Raw genomic sequence first — 20,132 nt, 5'->3', positions numbered from 1 at the left:
TCGGTGTCAGTTACTATGGCAACAGACTCTGTGAACATAACCTGGTCGGGACCGGGTTTTCTTCAATGAACCTCGAGTTTCTTTCTGTCTCCGCCCCTCCACCATCACCAACAGCAGTAAAATAAACAGAAAGACAATTTTTTTTTTATTTGGTCTTCTTTATATCCTACAAATAAGAAAAAAAAATGGTTTCTTACTTTTTAATTGTTACAATCATCAACACAATTCACCTATGACCATGCACCACCTCTAACTTGTGTTTTAATAATTCAATTTCCGGATCCGTTTTAGTTATCTGGCGGTCCAGCAGCACCATTTCTTTTTCTGTTTTTTGTACTGTTTTTAATAAATGCACTTTGTAGATTTCTTTTAGTGGTAGCTGGGAACACATAAGGATGACATTATACAGTTGCACATGAATTCCACTGAATTAACCTCTGGAATTTACTGAATATCTCACTGTGTCAATCTGTGCTGTGGAGGTTGAGGGACCCTCTTCCTGCTGCCCAGCCATGCTCTGTTAAAATGGATAAGAATCCGTTAATACTTCAGTGTAGGCTAAAAGTCACTATAATCCACAAAAGCATGTAAAGACATGTGAATGGAGAGGAAATCAGTAACATCAAGATTTTACCTCTGTAAGCCTCCCAGGCTCCCTCTCAGACACCACAGAGAAGGCAGCAGACATTGTGGTCCCATCATCTTCTTCATCCTGTTTAGAGTGTTGTGTTTCACTATGCATTACTTTAAATATGGCATAATCTCTGGACTATTGGCTACTTACAGTTAAAGTGGCACATGGATCCACTAGACCAGGGGTCAGCAACCTACGGCTCCAGAGCCGCATGTGGCTCTTCAGCCTCTTTGTTGTGGCTCCCTTTGCAATGCTCAAATATTTGTTTTAACACCCAAATGAGGAAAATATGCATCTTTTGAACAAAATCCGACTTTCTGTGAGGCCGTATACTAGCAAGAGTACTTGATCAACTCCACTTTTTCTCTACTGTGATATCCCAAAATTCCCTCAATCAAAATCTTGGGAGACTAGCAAATTGCTCTGGATGTGAGCATGTTGCTACACATTTCTTAAGGCGTGCATGGGGAGAACATGCAAACTCCACACAGAGATAGCCGAGGGTGGGATTGAACTCGGGTGTCCTTGCTGTGAGGTCTGCGCGCTACCCACTCGACCGCTATGCAGCCCCTATATTCTGCTGTTAAATTATGTTTCGCGGCTCCATTCTATTTTTCTTCAGTGAGCGAGGGGGTAAAATGGCTCTTTTGATAGTAAAGGTTGCCGACCCCTGCACTAGACCAAGTACGCCTTCAGAATCTGTTGAGACAAAAGAAAAACACATGAAAGGGAAATTAACATTGAACTATAGGCCCAAAAGAAGTTTGAGGCCTAGGCCTATTACATCTTATCAAGGCTGGTGGCTCCTGTGTAATCATGTCTGAGGATGAGGTTCCTCGAGGGATCCCCTCTGCGACTGGCCTCCCGACAGTCTGACTCATGGCCAGCTCCTCTGCCTCGGTCAGACGTGGTGGGGGTGGTCCTCCGCCAGTTTTGCGGGCATCTGCCCACTTTCTGTTGGCTGAGTAGAAGTTAGATGTTGCTTTTCATATGTCTGATTTAACTGTATACAGGCGAGGACATTTATGTGTGTGAAAACAATATTATGTTGGAGATAATGCACACTGAAACAGCCGCTGAATGATATTTAGTGGTAAACATGATTAAAAAGAGGCACCCTGACTGTTATGCTGAGGGCTTACCTGTTTGAACAATGTTTTTATATTTCATCTTCAGCTGCTTCCACGTTCTTTTTTTGCCGGTGGGATTACATCTAAGTGACATAAATTGTAGCTGTAACACCTACTTGTTTGCATCTGTAGCCTAATATTATTGTGATTGCATAAATGTATATAATAAATTTAAACTTACACATTGACTCCAGCAGTAATCTTCTCCCACGCCGACTCGCGTTCTTTCGCTGCTGCAGCCGTGTTGCTTTTCTTTTTAAAAACGCTTTCAAATTCGCCGTATGACCGCATTAATATATCCAGTTCCAGAGGACTGAAATATGACGATCTTTTCTTATCACTAGTTGCCATGGTGAATCGAGGGAACGGGGCTCCATTGATGAGGGCTTTTTAAAGTCGTGGTGCACGCGCTTAACTCAGAGTGAACAAACTCTGTGTTGATTGAACCAAATGAAATCACCTGTTCTGAAACCCGTAACTCAGAGTTTCCTGTCTCAGAGTAGATCAACTCAGAGTTCAGGGTTAGACTCAGAGTTGGTTGAACCTGCTTCGTGAAACAGGGCCCTGATGAAGACCCTGGAGCGGCTGATCCTTGACCATCTCCGCCCCCTGGTGGGTCCTTCGATGGACCCGCTCCAGTTCGCCTATCAACCTGGCACTGGGGTGGACGACGCCGTCATCTTCCTCCAGCACAGAGCGCTCTCTCACCTGGAGAAACCTGGGAGCACGGTGAGAATCATGTTCTTTGATTTTTCCAGTGCGTTCAACACCATCCAACCAGCACTTCTGAGGGACAAGCTGGAGCACACAGGGGTGGACCTGCACCTCACATCGTGGATACTGGACTACCTCACCAACCGTCCACAGTATGTGAGGACACGGGACTGTGTGTCCGACACGGTTGTCTGCAGTACGGGGGCTCCGCAGGGAACGGTCCTGGCTCCGTTCCTTTTCACCCTCTACACAGCAGACTTCTCCTACAACACACCAACCTGCCACCTGCAGAAGTTCTCTGACGACTCTGCAATTGTTGGCCTCATCACAGATGGGGACGACTTGGAGTACAGAGGACTGACACAGGACTTTGTGGATTGGTGCCAGCGGAACTGCCTCCAGATAAACACGGGGAAAACCAGAGAGCTGGTGGTGGATTTCCGCAGGCGCATCCACTCTCCTCCAACACCAGTGAACATTCAGGGAATGGACATTGAGATGGTGACATCTTACAAGTACCTGGGTGTTCATCTCAACAATAGACTGGACTGGACTCATCACACGCAAGCACTTTACAGGAAGGGCATGAGAAGACTCTATCTGCTCAGGAGACTGAGGTCTTTTGGAGTGCAAGGGGCACTCCTCAAGACGTTCCATGACTCTGTTGTGGCTTCAGCCATTTTCCAGGGAGTGGTCTGCTGGGGCAGCAGGATAGGAAGAGACTGGATAAGATCATCAGGAAGGCCAGCTCTGCCCTGGGTTGCCCTCTTGACCCAGTGGAGGTGGTGGGAGAGAGGAGGATGTTGGCTAAGCTATCATCCATGTTGGAGAACGACTCCCACCCCCTGCAGGACACTTTGACAGCACGAGAGAGCTCCTGTAGCGATAGACTGCTTCACCCCAAGTGTGTGAAGGAGCGATATCGCAGGTATTTTCTTCCTGCAGCTGTACAACCAGCACCGCTCCCAATAGACTTCTACACTGCTATGTACATCTGTGTAATACTTGCTTTATAGTCAGTATAGTTACTCCAGACCCCATTCACTGTGCAATATCTGATCAACCTCCATGTGCAATATTAAGGGCTCTAAACGCAATATACTAAGTTCTATGTAAAGTATTTCCATAATGCCTCAGATTAACTCTCTAACAAGATCTCAGTGTATAGACTGGTCATATATCTCATCTCGTCTCATATTATCTACATACTGTATTGTATATAACTCTGTGAAAAACTGTTGATTTTGTTAATACTTGAGTTGTTTATATTGTTTATTTTTCTATATTGTGTATTTTGTACTGCTTAACTGACTCTGTACTCTTGCTGCTGTGCAATACAAATTTCCCCACTGAGGGACGAATAAAGGCATATCTTAATCTAATCTTAAAAAAACACCTTGATTTCTCCGTGGACTTGACGTTAGTGTTTACTATATTGTTCATTCTTAGATTGTTTATTTTTTACTGTTTAACTAGTTCTGTCCCCTTTGCTGCTGTGCAATGTAAATTTCTCAGCTGAGGGACGAATAAATGTATATCTAATCTAATCTAATGAACTACACTTCTGAGAGTTGACTGTATTCCCCACCCGTTACCAGCATGGGGACATTCCAACCCAAGATGAGAACGCAGCAACTTACATGGCACCGGCAGCGTCACACTGCCCCTACTTTTAGCCCAGACTGAGAACCTCTTTTGCAGCTGAAATAGCTCAGTTGGGAGCGCGTTAGACTGAATATCTAAAGGTCCTCGGTTCAAGCCCGGGTTTCAGCTTATCCAGATATGTGTTTTGCTTGGCAAATAATTTGGAAAAAGGACCTTAACTTCAAAATCCCGCCAACCTTGAGTCCACCAAGACATCAAGGTGAGCCTGCGGTTGGCTGTGGTGCTTTCTTCACAGTTAGCTTTCAAACCTCGTTTCCAATTGTGATTTCTTGTTTTGCTGAAGAAAAGCCCATTATTTCTGGAACATGTTATATGAACTACAATTTTCCCTACAAAGGAGAAATCTTTGTCAATTTGGACAATTGTCAATCTGCCCCTACTTTGCACACATCGTCGTGATTCATTGTTTGGCAACTGCTTTGTGACCTCACCAATCCTCTTAACAGCCCATTCCCCATTGATCCCCATTCGCATGTAAAAGAACCCCGGTTCGAAACTGGGTGGAAACATGGCAATTCAATTCCTACTTTTACAAAAACATGGGAACAAGGACATGTGATTGATCAGTTTGGACACACAATCCATATTTCCCAGATGACTGATTGGGTGCATCACTGGCCTGCATGGAGTGGCTCAGAGGAAGGAGGTGGCCGCTGTGGTGTCATTGCGTGTGTGGCAAAGTGAGCGGGGTAGGTAGTTTGCTGACAACGCCACCTGGGGACTTTCACCCCAGGATGTAACAGGTTGGATCAATCACAAACTCCACTTTAATCCCCAAAAACCCACAGAACAAGTTCGTAATTTGCAATTATAAAAGTAGTTATTTTATTAAACGATTCTCTTAAAATGAGCGACAAACCATGAATAATACAAAGAAAGTGGTAATGGGAGGCGTTATCAAAAAGAAAAGAGGCCTGGGCTGGGCTTACCACGACAGCGGTAACATAAAGGGATGGATCCAAACCACAATGCACCCGTGACTCAGCAAACCAAAAGTGGAAGAAAGGGACCACCAACAGGGAAACCGCTGCCGCTCTGGGTCCTCAGCACCTGCCAATGAAAAAGAACGTCCTTAAAAGCATAAAAGCAAGGCAACCCTCACACACACTTCAATCATTAAAAGTCAATTTCAAGAGGGGCTCTGTCAAAGAGGGATTCAGGTAACCCTCTCTGGGCTCACGCTGACACTGTTGTCCAGGCTGCATTACCACTGCTTCAGCCGCGTTGGATGGGGATGACTGGAGGAGGAAGAGGAAGTGGAAAGAAAGAGGCAGGTCCCGGAATTGCCACCTCCAAGATCGACTGAGGTCTTAAACTGCCAACATGGACAAGCCAAATATCTTCTGGACAAAAGAGTTCATGGTCAGATAAGACAAAGGTTGAGCCAGTCACCTGGACATTAGATTTTTGATCTGAGTGTCCGGGATTCAAGTCCCTGTTCAGGTGACCAGTGATAGGGTCTAAGGTCCACTTGCAAACGCCTCTTTTTTGCCCTCAAAATACAAGGGCAACAGGACAATCCCTTGGTACTTTATGGAAACGAGTGAGGCGCCTGGCTTTAACTGGAACTGGAAAGACTTGTGTAGCCCCGCTCACAAACCATGTGTCTTCCTCACTTGCACATGTTGCCAGCTGATCCTTGACATCAGCTGTCAAAGACATTCGTGTCATTTGGGGAACACATCCTGATCCACAGTTACCACTGATTTGTATTTGAACTAAAATCGACAAGTAAATAAGTAATCATACACTAACTGGTAAAGGACAACACAGTCGAAACTTTTGATTGCTGCAGTGCAAGTCGGTTCCACCAAAACCTGAACTTAGATCACTAACCATTACACCATGGAACCTGCATGGTTCGTTTGATTGCTCCTTCTGGGAGTGTTTGCCTGTTGGTGCATTCCCTGTTTAAGATGCCTGATCAAGAGAGTCACTTTGGGGCTTTTCAGGGACGTACAGGGTCAGTACCACCTGGTCCGTTTCCAGGGAGATCCTGAGGGGGACTCTATTGGCTCTTTGGAGGACTGTCCGATTCCTGTTGAATAAAACAAAAATCGGAGTGTGTCTCGTTGCTTCTCTTACCTCTCGGATTGTGTTTCTTTGTGTGGCCTCTATCGAGGCCATTAGGGGGAATGAAGGTGATTATTCATTATATTGTTTTAGTTTATTATACTCATTTCACAGTTTGGCTTGATACACTCACATGCCCAGATATAGACAACACTTCACATCAGACTGATTACTTTATTATAACACATTTACTGGTTTAGTTACACACAGATATGGAACTAAGAGTGTCTGTGCAAAGCAGACACATACCCCCATGAGTTACGGGATAGGGGGAGATATCTCTTGCAGTTTGTTTACAGGTCAGGAGCTCATCAGCGGCATACACCTACAGGAGGATTTGGGGGCCCTTCTGCGTTTGGACAACATCTGCCGCTGTCCAGGGCAGTGGCAACTCCTGATTGGCCGGCCGATGCCGCAGCTGCGCTGTTTTAAGACCCGCTTAAATAGTAGGATGACAGGGAGTGTGATATGCCCGGATGTCTGTATTAGGTTTGCGGTGTCAGGAATACAGGGAGGCTGTGAGTTTCCTTCAGGAACCACACAAGTGCTGTGCAAGAGTGGAGCGCAAACATAAATGAACAGTGACACGGATGCATCCAGAGAACGTCCCTGGGTGGGCTTGAACCGCCAGCCTCCCGGTTAACAGCCGAGTTTGCTGACCGATTGCACCACAAAGACTCACGCCCTAGCAACTTCTGTTCAGTTGAAGCCATCCTAATGCATGCTCTGCTTCCAGCATCCCCCTATGTTTTGGATGTGACTCGCACCTTCTGGCGTAACAATCGAGGCATTGCAACCAGGACACTAGCTTTACTCTTTGATGAGCGAAGTATTTTTGGGTACAATCCAGGGGTCTTGTGCTCTCACAGAAATTTTTTCTTTTTTCAACATGAGTTGAGACAAAATGTATTAAAATAGACAGACTGCATTGGTCACTCAATCAGAATTTCTCAGTTTGCCAATTTTAGACTGCGTGACAAAGAATCAAGTCAAACTCCATCGACAGGGAAGCGGAGGTCCTTCAGACAAGACGATATTGCCATTCTTTCCTGGCAGACATACCATAAGCAAACAGCTTGTCGTTCGAGCAGAACTTGAACCAGCGACCTAAGGATGTGAGCTTGAGCCACTCCAGTCCTCCACTCTTCCAACTGAGCTATCGAAGGTCTTGTTGTTCTGGGGCAAGTCAGTACAGCTGAGCGTTCGACGGTGTCTCATTGAGGTTGTCAGGCTGTAACACGCTGTGGCTGAGAATGCCACTTTTGACAGAATTTTGGAGATAATCAGGTCTCAGGTGGTGTGACGTTTGTGAGGGCATCTTTTTCAATTTGGACAACTGTCAATCTGCCCTCACTTTGGACACACTGTCGTGCTTCATTGTTTGGCAACTGCTTTGTGACTTTGCCCGTCCTCTTAAAATCCCATAGTGTAGTGGTTATCACATTTGCCTCACACGCAGATGGTCCCCACGTGGAAACATGGCCTTTCAATTCCTTCTTTTACATAAAAATCAAGGTGAAAAATGGGATATGTTGTTGTATCAACCACAAAGTCTAAATTAATCCTCAAAATCCCACAGAACAAGATCGTGATTTCCAATTATAAAAGTATTTGTTTTATTAAACAATTTTCTTAAAATGAGTGACAAGCCATGAATAATACAAATAAAGTGGTGATATGAGGCGTTATCAAAAAGAAAAGAGGACTGGACTGGGGCTTACCACTACAGCGGCAACATAAAGGGAGGGATCCAAACCACACTGCACCCGTGACTCAGCAAACCAAAAGTGGAAAGAACGGACCTGTATTGCCACTGCTTCAGCCGTGGTGGATGGAGACGACTGAAGGAGTTAGATCTACGCCAACCCAGAGCGCCAAATTTAGGCGATTGGGGTCCCAACAGAGCCGAGCCACAGGGAACAAATACTCCAGGGCCAGGAGACAGAAAAAAGTAGAGAGCAAAGAGAGCCAAAACAGCAGCGAGGCCCACAGCGGCAAGTAATCGCCGTGCCCTGCACAAGACAAACAAACCAATTAAACTAATCTATAATGAATCTTACAAAAAGGTAACAAAACTACAAATAAATGTTTCCTACCTGAGAGTAAGATTAGGATGTCACACAGTGGCAGGAAGAGGAAGCCCGCAGCCCAGACTCCACCAGCGATGGCTGGGAGAGAACGTGAATAAATACACCTCAGACAATCAGCAGGAGCCACAATTAAAAGGGCAGACAACTAAGCGTCTTACCCACAGAAAGCGCACCACACGCACACAGGCCCGAATGAGACAGCCCGGCTTCCGGTAACAGCACGCTGCTAGAAGGAGCAACACTGGGGTAAACACAGACCCCTAAAACTGAATGAATTGAGGGAAGCATGGCATGCATACCTTTGTTTTGAAACCTGATCTCAAACCAGCGCTACACTGCCACACACGCCTGCCAGCTCTGAGAAGGAGGAAGAGGAAGCGGCAAAAAAGGGGCAGGTCCCTGAATTGCCACCTCCAAGATCGACTGAATTCTTAAACTGCCCACATGTACAAGCCAAATATCTTTTGGACAAAAGAGTGGTCAGACAAGACAAAGGTTGAGCCAGTCACCTGAACATTAGACGTTTGATCTGAGTGTTCAGAATTCAAGTCTCTGTTCAGGTGACCAGTGATAGGGTCTGAGATCCACTTGCAAACACCTCCTTTTTGCCCTCAAAATACAAGGGCGACAGGACAATCCCTTGGTACTTTATGGAAACTAGTGAGGTGCCTGGCTTTTAACTGGAACTGGAAAGACTTGTGTAGCCCAGCACCTCACATGCTGCCAGCTGATCCTTGACATCAGCTGTCACAGACATTCGTGTCATTTGGGGAACTCATCCTGATCCATGGATTTGTATTTGAAGTCAAAGTATTTGCCATGCTTTCCTGGCTAACATAAGAAAATGGCTTGTCCTTTGAGCCGGACTTGAACCAGCAACCTTAGGATGCCAGCTTGAACAACTACAGTCCTGCGCTCTTCCAACTGAGCTATCAAAGGTCTCATTGTTTTAGGGCGTGTGAGGAGTCTCATTGAGGTTGCGGACTCGAACACGCTGTGACTGAGAATGCCACTTTTGACAGAAATTTGGGAGATAATCAAGTCTCAGCCTCCCTGGGAAAGTCTATTCCAGGGTGCTGGAGAGAAGGGTACGACCGTTGGCCGAACCTCTGATACAAGAGGTCCAATGCAGTTTTCGTCCTGGTCGTGGAACACTGGACCAGCTCTACACCCTCATGAGGGTGCTTGAGGGTGCATGGGAGTTTGCCCAACCAGTCTACATGTGCTTTGTAGACCTGGAAAAGGCATTCGACCGGGTCTCTCGTAGCGTCCTTTGGGGGGTGCTCCGGGAGTACGGGATTGGTGGTGCGTTACTACGTGCTATCCGGTCCTTGTACAAACGGGGCAGGAGTCTGGTTCGTATTGCCAGTAGTAAGTCGAGCCTGTTTCCGGTAAACGTTGGCCTCCGCCAAGGCTGCCCTTTGTCACCGATTCTGTTCACAATTTTCATGGACAGAATTTCTAGGCGCAGCCAAGGTGTTGAGGGAGTCCAGTTCGGGGGCCTTAGAATCTCATCTCTGCTATTTGCAGATGATGTGGTTCTTATGGCTTCTTCGGGCTGCGACCTTCAGCATTTACTGGGATGGTTTGGATCTGAGTGTGAAGCGTCTGGGATGAGACTCAGTACCTCCAAATCAGAGGCCATGGTTCTCAGTCGGAAAAGGGTGGAGTTGAGGTTCCGGGTTGGGAATGAGGTCCTGCCCCAGGTGGAGGAGTTTAAGTATCTTGGGGTCTTGTTCACGAGTGAGGGAAAGTGGGAGCGTGAGGTCGACAGACGGATCGGTGCAGCCTCGGCAGTAATGCGGTCGCTGTACCAGACCGTCGTGGTGAAAAGAGAGCTGAGCCGGAGGGCAAAGCTCTGAATTTACCGGTCGATCTATGTTCCCACCCTCACCTATGGTCATGAGATTACCCAGACCCGGACAAGCGGAGGAAAATGGATGGATGGATGGATGGAGGTGGAGAGGTGTGATATTTCTGATCAAATTCAGAGGTCATGTGTTGGTCCCGAAAACGGCCTTGGCACTTTTTTACACCGATGAAAGGTATAAAAACTGTTACGTACGTCCCTGGTGAGTCTGGTTCCGGACACGGAGACTGGAGACAGGTAAGTACGTTTAGACGGCTTTATTCGGCCCAAAGGGGAGAAACTAAAGGCGATGGTGTCGGGTGAGAGCACCATGGAAAAAAACACAAAAATACGCTGGCTGAAGGCGAGCGCTGCTGAACGCAGAAACAACAGGTGTAACAAGGAAGAGCAGCGGCATGTGTAGCATAGCGTTGGTAGTGCAATAATCCGGCGTTCCCCAGCTGTCTGCAGTCTGCTTAAGAGCTAGTGGGGTAATTGGCTTTAGGTGCGTTCAGCAGCTCCGCCTCCAGCCAGGAACCGAGGATCTGAGGAGACACAGAAACAGGGAGGAGACTGGGGAACAGAGCAAGGGCACCAGGATATGACAGTACCCCCCCCCCCCCTTAAGGACGGGCGCCACCTGGCGGCCTACCTGGCTTCTCAGGGAAGCGACGGTAAAGTCCGAAAGCAAGTCTGGGTCAAGAATGAGCGCACGAGAGACCCACGAACGGTCCTCGGGGCAGTACCCCTCCCAGTCGACCAGGTACTGGAAACCCCTGCCCCTTCTTCTCACGTCCAAAATGGCCTTGACCGAGAATGCGGGGTGGCCGTCGATAAGCCTGGGAGGAGGAGGAGGCACCTCTGGAGGGCTGAGGTCGCTGACTCTGACGGGTTTGAGGAGGGAGACGTGAAACGTGGGATGGATCCCAAGGGAGTCCGGGAGGCTAAGCAACACCGAGGAGGGGCTGATGACTCGTTCCACGGGGTAAGGGCCAATGAACCTAGGCTGGAGCTTCTTGGAACTGGTGTGGAGGGGCAGGTCACGTGTGGACAACCAAACCAGGCGCTGGTTGCGCTCCGCTGTGCGTGCCAGGGCCATCCGGGTGTTGCGCCAAGCCAGGCGGGCGCGGCGCAGGTGGGCGGACACCGAGGGGACAGCTGACTCTGCCTCCAGAGAAGGGAAGGCTGGGGGCTGGTAACCATATGCCCCATGGAACGGAGAGAGACCTGTGGCAGAGCTGACCAGGGAGTTGCGGGCATACTCGATCCAGGGTAAGTTGATGGCCCAGGAGGCAGGCTGCTGGTGGCATACGCAGCGGATGGCGGCCTCCAGGTCCTGGTTCGCTCTCTCGGACTGGCCATTTGTCTGAGGATGGTAGCCCGAGGACAGGCTGGCGGTCGCCCCCAAAGCCTTACAAAAGGCCTTCCATACCGCTGAAGAAAATTGTGGCCCCCTGTCGGAGACGACGTCGACGGGGATGCCGTGGAGCCGGAAAACGTGGGTGACCAGTAGCTGGGCGGTCTCAAGGGCTGAGGGGAGCTTAGGGAGGGCGACGAAGTGGGCCATCTTGGAGAAACGGTCCACAATGGTGAGAATGACAGTGTTCCCATTGGATGGGGGAAGGCCGGTGACAAAGTCCAAAGCCACGTGGGACCACGGCCGGGATGGGATGGGGAGGGGGCATAGGAGGCCTGCCGGGGCCTGATGGGAGGACTTATTACGGGCACATGTAGAGCAAGCGGCCACAAACTCCGTGATGTCCGAGCGCAGGGAAGGCCACCAGAACCTCTGCGACAGGAGAAAGGTGGTGCGCGAAACTCCGGGATGGCACGCGAGCCTGGACTCATGCGCCCAGCGAAGAACCTCTGGGCGGAGGTCAGGGGCAACAAACAAGCGACCAGCCGGGCAGCCCCCCGGCCCGGAGGGGAAGAGTCCTTCAGGGCGTCGATCACTCGTTTCTCCACGTCCCACTGGAGGCCCCCCAGGATGCGGGACAGAGGGAGGATGGTCTCCCGGTGAGGTGTGTGCAAGGGAGGAGAGTACATCGGGCTTGCCATTCCGGGAACCGGGGCGGAAGGTCAGAGTAAAGTCAAACCTGGTGAGGAAAAGGGCCCAGCGTGCCTGCCGCGGGTTAAGTCTGTGGGCGGAGCGGAGGTAAGCCAAGTTCTTGTGGTCCGTGAGAACGACAAAAGGGACCGCCGAACCCTCCAGCCAGTGCCTCCACTCCTGTAGGGCCAAGACGACGGCCAGTAATTCCCTGTTGCCAATGTCGTAGTTGCGTTCCGCCGGGGTCAGACGGCGAGAGAAGAAGGCACAGGGGTGCAGCTTCTGATTGGCGGTGGAGCGCTGGGAGAGGACCGCCCCCACGCCAGTGTCGGACGCGTCCACCTCGACAAAGAATTGAGAGAGAGGGTCAGGGTGGACAAGAACGGGAGCAGAGGTGAAGCACGACTTGAGACATTCAAAGGCAGAATTAGCGTCAGGGGACCACACAAAAGGAATCTTAGACGATGTGAGCCTGTTCAAAGGTTCTGCGACCCGACTGAAATTCTGAATAAAGCGACGATAGAAATTAGCAAAGCCCAGAAACCTTTGAAGGTCCTTTCTTGATGTAGGAGAGGGCCAATCGACCACAGCCTGGATCTTGGCTGGGTCGGCTCGGAGTTGCCCCTTCTCCACCACAAATCCCAGAAAAGAAACAGACGACGCATGAAAAGTGCATTTCTCGGCCTTAACAAAAAGCTTGTTGTCGAGGAGCCTACGTAAGACCAGCCGGACTTGCTGGATATGCTCCTCGAGCGTGGCAGAAAAAATCTAAATGTCATCCAGATAGACAAACACAAACCGGCCCAGCATATCACGAAGAACATCATTAATGAGGGCCTGAAAGACGGCCGGAGCATTGGTGAGTCCAAACGGCATTACTAGGTACTCGAAGTGGCCTATGGGGGTGTTAAACGCAGTTTTCCACTCGTCCCCCTCACGGATGCGGACAAGGTGGTAGGCATTGCGGAGGTCGAGCTTGGTGAAAAACTTGGCTGAGTGAAGGGAGTTAAACGCAGAGTCCAGCAAGGGAAGTGGGTATTTATTTTTGACCGTGATATTATTCAGGGCGCGGAAATCCACACATGGGCGGAGGGACTTATCTTTCTTCTCTACGAAGAAGAAGCCGGCAGCTAGAGGAGAGGAGGAGGGGCGAATGAGACCCGACGCGAGAGAGGAGGAAATATACTCTTCAAGTGCCTCTCTCTCCGGCTTAGACACATTATACAGGCGTGAGGTGGGGAGTGTGGCACCGGGGTGAAGATCTATACTGCAGTCGTATGGACGGTGAGGGGGGAGTGACATGGCCCTGCTTTTACTGAACACGTCACGGAGATCGTGGTAGGCGGAGGGAACCGAGGAGAGATCGATGGGTTCGGGAGTAGCGGCGCGAGTGGCTGGCAGACGGGGACACGCCCCCCTAAGGCAATGTGTGTGGCAGAAAATGCTCCAGTTAGCTATGGCTGGCTTCGTCCAGTCAATGTGAGGGTTGTGTCTGTTTAACCAATTAAGCCCTAAAACCACCGGAGCGGAGCGCGAGGGGATGACAAAAAAAGAACAGGTTTTCAACGTGGTTGCCAGATAGGCGGAGCACAAGAGAGCGGGTCTGGTGAGTGACCTTAGCGAGGTGGCGCCCGTCCAATGAGTGTACAACTTTGGGTGTAGATAGCAGAACCACAGGGATAGACGAGCTAACCACAAATGCCTCGTCGAGGATGCAGTCGTCCGAGCCAGAGTCGATAAAAGTCTTGATATCTAAGCTGATAGACCAGGAAAGTGTACCTGGCAGCTGCAATCGGCTGACAGCCGGCGTGGTTGAGACAGGAGGCGCGGCCAGAGAGATCACCGACGAACCAGGAGAGGGCGTGCCCGCAGCTTGGGAGCGTTGGCTGTCTGGGCGGAGTGGACAGCGGGAGATGTTGTGGTCGGGTTGTCCGCAGTAGATGCAGAGACGAAGCCGAATGCGACGCCTCCTCTCAGCCGGCGTGAGGCGATGTCCGCCGAGCTGCATCGGTTCCTCCGGAGTCAGCATAGGTGTCGTCCCCATGGAGGCGGATGGCCTGTCGTTGAAGTGCAGCTCGTTGGGGGATCTCCGAACGAAGGTCGGCGCGGCGCGACGGAGGAGCCGGTCCTGCTCGCGGAAGTTCAAGCGCTTTTCGATGCGGACGGCCAAGGCGATCAACTCGTCCAGATCGCTCGGCGTCTTCAGGGGGATCATGTGATCTCGGATTCGTTCCGCGAGCCCGTCGGAGAACACGTCCAGGAGAGCTGAGGGGTTCCAGTCGCTCATGGCTGCGAGCGCGCGGAACTCGATCGCGTAGTCCGAGACGCTGAGCCTGTCTTGGCGAAGCCTCAGGAGGGTCCGAGCTGCCTCGCGGCCGGGGAGATTACGCTGGAACACCTGCTCCAAGGCCTTGGCAAACGAGGAGAAAGAGGAGCAGATGGCCGAGCGCCGGCTCCATTCCGCCGTGGCCCAGGCGCCCGCCTTGCCCGTGAGGTGGGAGGTGGCAAAGGCAACTCGAGCGCGTTCCGTGGGGAAGGCGGCCGCTTGAAGCTCGAAGTGCAGCTCGCACTGTGTCAGGAAGGTGCGCACGTCACCTGAGTCGCCGGAGAATCGCTCCGGTTTCGAGAGCTGAGGGCACACGGCTGCCGAGCTGGGCACCGTCGGCAGAGGGGAAGGATCCGGAGGGACGTCCGCCACCGGAGGTGTGGCGAGAGCCGGGTGGACCTGCAGAGCCGAGAGCACCGCGTTGAGCTGGGCTTCGAGGGCGGTCATGCGAGCATCTTGCTGCTCGGCCAGGTTCTGCACGCTGGCGCCGAGAGCGCCGAATTGTTCCTCTTGTTTGGAGAGGCGCATGGCTTGGAGGTGGAGGGACTTCTTGATCGGGTCCGCGTCGCCGGGGTCCATACCTCTTCTTTTGGCCGGATTATTCTGTTACGTACGTCCCTGGTGAGTCTGGTTCCAGACACGGAGACTGGAGACAGGTAAGTACATTTAGACGGCTTTATTCGGCCCAAAGGGGAGAAACTAAAGGCGATGGTGTCGGGTGAGAGCACCATGGAAAAAACACAAAAATACGCTGGCTGAAGGCGAGCGCTGCTGAACGCAGAAACAACAGGTGTAACAAGGAAGAGCAGCGGCATGTGTAGCGTAGCGTTGGTAGTGCAATAATCCGGCGTTCCCCAGCTGTCTGCAGTCTGCTTAAGAGCTAGTGGGGTAATTGGCTTCAGGTGCGTTCAGCAGCTCCGCCTCCAGCCAGGAACCGAGGATCTGAGGAGACACAGAAACAGGGAGGAGACTGGGGAACAGAGCAAGGGCACCAGGATATGACAAAAAACAGCCCTGTTGCATTGGCCGGGAATCGGACCCGGGTCTCCGGGTCTGCTGAAACGACCGAAACATTCCCCATTCATTTCCAATTAGCACAGGATAAAAAAAGAGATGAGCTGGAGGGAGTTCCAGGCCTCTCCTGTCTATGAAAAGGAGAAACAAAGACGGCAAAATAAGTGAACAATGTATTGATTATTCATAAGTGCTTACATGTAGATTATTATTTATTTTTTATTATTGAGAGTGTTCTTGAGTGTGGCAACCTGATAAATAAATATTCTTTGTTACATCGCATTGATCCTCTCGCCCGAAGACGGCTGGGATAGGCTCCAGCACCCCCCGCGACCCTCGTGAGGAAAAGCGGTAGAAAATGAATGAATGACATTGCATTGATTTTGTATTTTATTTCAAGCACTGGTATCAATATAAGCCTGAAAGGAATAGTTTGTAATGATACAGCGATTAATTGGAAAACAATAATATTGTGGAGAAGAAAACAGTGACTTAACTGATGGCTTAGACAGGATTTGAAAACCTGAATTCATTTCTCTGAAGTCTCTCTGCTTCTCCGACGTCTCTCTTGCATCCTGATTGGCTGGCAGCAAATGTCAACACCACACACGCGGCCCCCACTTGGCAAGCGAGAATTCTACCACTGAACCACCAATGCCACGTGGGGACACACTGTAAGAGAAAAAAAAAACTATCAAGTGGATGAGCCTCTGCAAAGTTGTGCTGAATGACAAAACATCACAATGTCATACTCTTTGGGTTCAAGCACCTTCTGGCGTAACGGGATCCACAACAATAATGTCAGCTGTGGATGCACCATTGACTCGTTTTTGAAGGGCAAGTGACGAAAAGAGGTACATGGGTCAGAAATCAGCTGCCAAAGCTTCATGGACTAAGCAGCCAGGCACTGCTGGGATTTGAACCCAGGATCTCCTGTTTATCTCCTGACCAGCTAAGCCACAGCGCCAGCCGAGCAGGTCACGCTGGCAATGGTGCCGTCACTCTTCTAGACATAAACTGCTCCAACGTTGAGACGACGCCATTTGTCGTGTGTCAATCGGTCAAAGGGTATACCAATTGGGAAGAATGCAAGGGCACTCCAAAAGAAGCTCTCCAACACAAGTGTCACACGAGGGTCTAGAAATGGTCCCTGGGACTGACACAAATAACTAGGCTGTTCATCTGGACTAACTTAGAATAAAATGTAATTACAATTATTATAACGCTAGTTAATGTTAGAATAAAATGTAAATTCAATTATTATAGTGTTAAGTTATCACCCTTAAATCTGTTTGCTTAGACAATAGACAATAGTCTTGAGTGTTTTGAAGCAGGAACATTCCATGACGCTGACCAGCAACTCCCAGCACCACTAATCTTGCAGGTGCCTGGGAATGCCAGCAGTGACCTTGAAGATGTTCCTGTTCATCATGCAAAATGTGCCAAGACAAGAACACATGCACAAAAAGTAATTATTCTCACACACACACACATATACAACAAGTACAGCTCGCGCAACTGCTTGCTTCCCCCTCCCCTTAGAGTTGCACGACCATGTATTAGGGACCTCCTAAAGAAAATAAAAAGAGAGGAGCATGAATGGCATACTCAGAGTGGAGCGGCATGTCACTGGGTATGTTGTTTCACTCTCCTCGCTGCGAGAAATTTTGAATTTCGTTGTCTGTCTCTTCTGTAATTAAGTGTTTTTACAAGTGTCACAGGAGTTTGAACCTGACACTAACATAACATAATAACCACATGGGAAACGAAACGCAGAGTGTATGAATGCCTTTTAAAAAGTGGGCTCAGGAGGGTCAGGATGGCCGAGCAGTCGAAGGCGCTGCATTCAGGTTGCAGTCTCTAATGAGGCGTGGGTTTGAGTCTGTTGTGGAAAAAATTTCCATCATCCTAAGTAGGATAGAGAATGCCTGAAATAAATACATAACTCTGGCAGTTTTTATTACCTTTGCAAAACAAAGGGGTCAGACAACACACAGTATGCACGGCGGTCTGTAGGTGTCTGGCCAAGAGTGGTCTCTTGGCGGGAACTTTTATACTCCATAGCATGCAAATAAATTATATTACAATAGAAAAGAGACTTTCATGTCACTCCCCCGATGCCACCCTCATGTATGGGGGTTAGTCCATACACCCATTCTTCTGGCACGGTTTGTCACACCCATGCGAGGTAACCTCCTTGGGTCAACCATTTGGTGGGACCTCTTGATGTTCCCTGGCCCATGAAGGTAAAGCTTTGATCAAAGAATGACCTCCTCCGACACTGTCCCAAACCCCAGGTTACAGATAACCTCCTGCTGTGCCACCATCCTTGAAGGGACAGCAGGATGTGCTCGGATGCTAATGTTGAAGCTCTACAATAGGCCGTAAAGTAATTCACACAATGTGTAACCTCTGTTATACCTGTGAAATATATTTTTTTCCATCACAAGTCCCACTTCTGACAGCTTCTTGCATCTTGAAGTGGCGTCACCCTTCATTCTAAAGTGGCCGAGGCTGCTCCCACTGGGCAGTAAACCAGGGGTGCTTTTCAACATGACCGCTGCTGAAAAGTATACAAAGCAGACCTATTGCATCCTGGGTCTTGGGTTTCTCCAGAAAACACTCTTTGTTCTTCAACATGACCTCTGATAAAAAGTATGAAAACCAGAGTCATGGAAATACCAGTAGAGGACTGCTGGAATTAGAACCAAGGAGCCCCTCTTTACTAGGCATGTAATTTGACCAACTAAAGCATAGTGCCTGCGAAGCATGCAAACTTGACAATGATGCCTTTAGTAAAAAAGGATATCCTGTGCATCTGGCACTGACACAAAAACAGTTCCCCGATGGGGAAAAATGTTCATACAAGGGAGGGAGCCCAAAGCCAAACACATGTGTCAATTGAGCGGCCCTGGGTGGGCTTGAACCACCAACCTCTCAGTTAACAGCCGAACACGCTGACCAATTCCGCATTACTGCAGTAAGGTTTCAGTAAGTTTCCACTTCTGACAGAAATGTGCAAGTACTCAAGTGCTGTGCACCTTAACTCTCAGGTGGTCTGATCTGTTACGTTTCAGGTGTCATTCTGAGTTCTGTCCTTTCGCAGGAAAAGAGCCTTTGTCCTTTTTCAACATGAGCTCTGGGTAAAAGCTTAGATATAGTGCATTGGCCGGGAATCGGACCCGGGCCTCCCGCTTGGCAAGCGAGAATTCTACCACTGAACCACCAATGCCTGTCTGAGGCTCCTAACTTTTAACTCAAACTGGAAAGGTTTGTGTAGCCCCGCACACAAACCAAGTGTCTTCCTCACAAGCACACCCAATGTGGGTCTCGAACCCAGGACCCTGAGAGTAAGATGCTCTCCCGACTGAGCTAACCAGGCCTTTTTCTACTGTTTTTCTACTATGTTTACAGACCATGGACTCCTCCTAAATTTAGATACATAGCCTTATCCATGCCAAAACCACACAACAACCTTGACCAAATCCTGACTGACATAACTGACTTGGTACATAATCACCGTCTCAACAGAACTGAATTAGCCCAACTGTTGACATTGACCACAGGCTCCAAGTATGGTGCTTTTTGTACGGCCATTTAGCCAATTTGGCCAAAGGGGAATTCAGAACACCCTCGTGGCCCATTACCATTTTTATGGTACCTGGCGACTTCAACCCGTGAACTCCACTGTACCGCTTATCCTCATCAATGGACTGTATTCCCCACCCTTTACCAGCATGGGGACATTCCAACCCAAGATGAGAACACACTGGACCAGGTACACAGCAACATAGTGTGTGGCACAGACACAGCTTCACCCTACCCCCACTTTTAGCCCAGACTGAAAAAGCAGAGAAACCCCTTTGCAGCTGAAATTGCTCAGTTGGGAGCGCGTTGGATTGAATCTCTAAAGGTCCCTGGTTCAATCCCAGGTTTCAGCACAATTGCTGTTTTTTTGTTTTTTTTTTTTTGTTTTTTTTTTGTCTTGTCCCGTCCAGCCATTGGGGCAGATAGTATTGTTGATCTAAATGCCCTTACATGCTAGACAGATTTGCTCTGTGTCAGGAAAGGTGTTGGCTACAACTTCCCTGTACCATGAAATTTTATTTGCCATTATTTGATGTTTTTGTTATGCCATGTGGAGCGACTGGACCGGAGCAAGAAGAAGAACAGAAAAGAAGAAGAGAAAGGTGGGGTGGGGGGGCAGTAGAGGGAGAGACAAAAACAGCAGCAACAAGAATTCCCATAACAACAACAGTGACAAACAGAACAGTTAAATGTCAATGATGGCTAAGGGTCATAATGGAGATGATATCAGTGAAATGAAACAGTTCAACTTACCAGTAGCAATAGTAACAATAAAGACATGAACCGTGCTAGTAAACACAATTACAGCCATACGATTACAGTAATTAAAATCTCACTGCTTGACATCATTATTACTGTAATAATAGCATACCAATAGCATTTAAACATCAGGGATAAAATGGTAGATTGTATAGAGAAGCACCCATGTGCTGTGAGTGTCCATATGGAGGTGTGTTGTGTATGTGAATGCGAGTGTGTGAATGTGTAATTGTCACTGAGAAT

General features: G+C 49.1%; 1 long non-coding RNA gene and 2 other non-coding genes across 3 annotated transcripts; all 3 read right to left on the bottom strand.

Moving 5' to 3' along the window:
- Positions 1-246: 246 nt before the first annotated feature.
- On the bottom strand, positions 247-635 carry LOC144899551 (uncharacterized). The gene is made up of 2 exons (XR_013627748.1): positions 461-635; positions 247-379 (listed from the first exon to the last, which is right to left on the bottom strand). It is a non-coding gene; the product is annotated as an uncharacterized LOC144899551 (long non-coding RNA).
- An 8,523-nt stretch (positions 636-9,158) lies between these two features.
- On the bottom strand, positions 9,159-9,245 carry trnay-gua (transfer RNA tyrosine (anticodon GUA)). The gene is given in 2 exon segments: positions 9,159-9,194; positions 9,209-9,245. It is a non-coding gene; the product is annotated as a tRNA-Tyr (tRNA).
- Positions 9,246-18,703: 9,458 nt separating this feature from the next.
- On the bottom strand, positions 18,704-18,774 carry trnag-gcc (transfer RNA glycine (anticodon GCC)). Its single transcript has one exon. It is a non-coding gene; the product is annotated as a tRNA-Gly (tRNA).
- Between the last annotated feature and the right edge of the window lie 1,358 nt (positions 18,775-20,132).

Source organism: Doryrhamphus excisus, linkage group LG7, assembly GCF_037039965.1.
Source record: "Doryrhamphus excisus strain RoL-2023G ecotype Guam linkage group LG7, RoL_Dexc_Guam_v1.1, whole genome shotgun sequence".
NCBI lineage: Eukaryota > Metazoa > Chordata > Actinopteri > Syngnathiformes > Syngnathidae > Doryrhamphus > Doryrhamphus excisus.
Note: the sequence above shows the minus strand (reverse complement) of the source record. Positions and strands in the feature narration are given on the sequence as shown.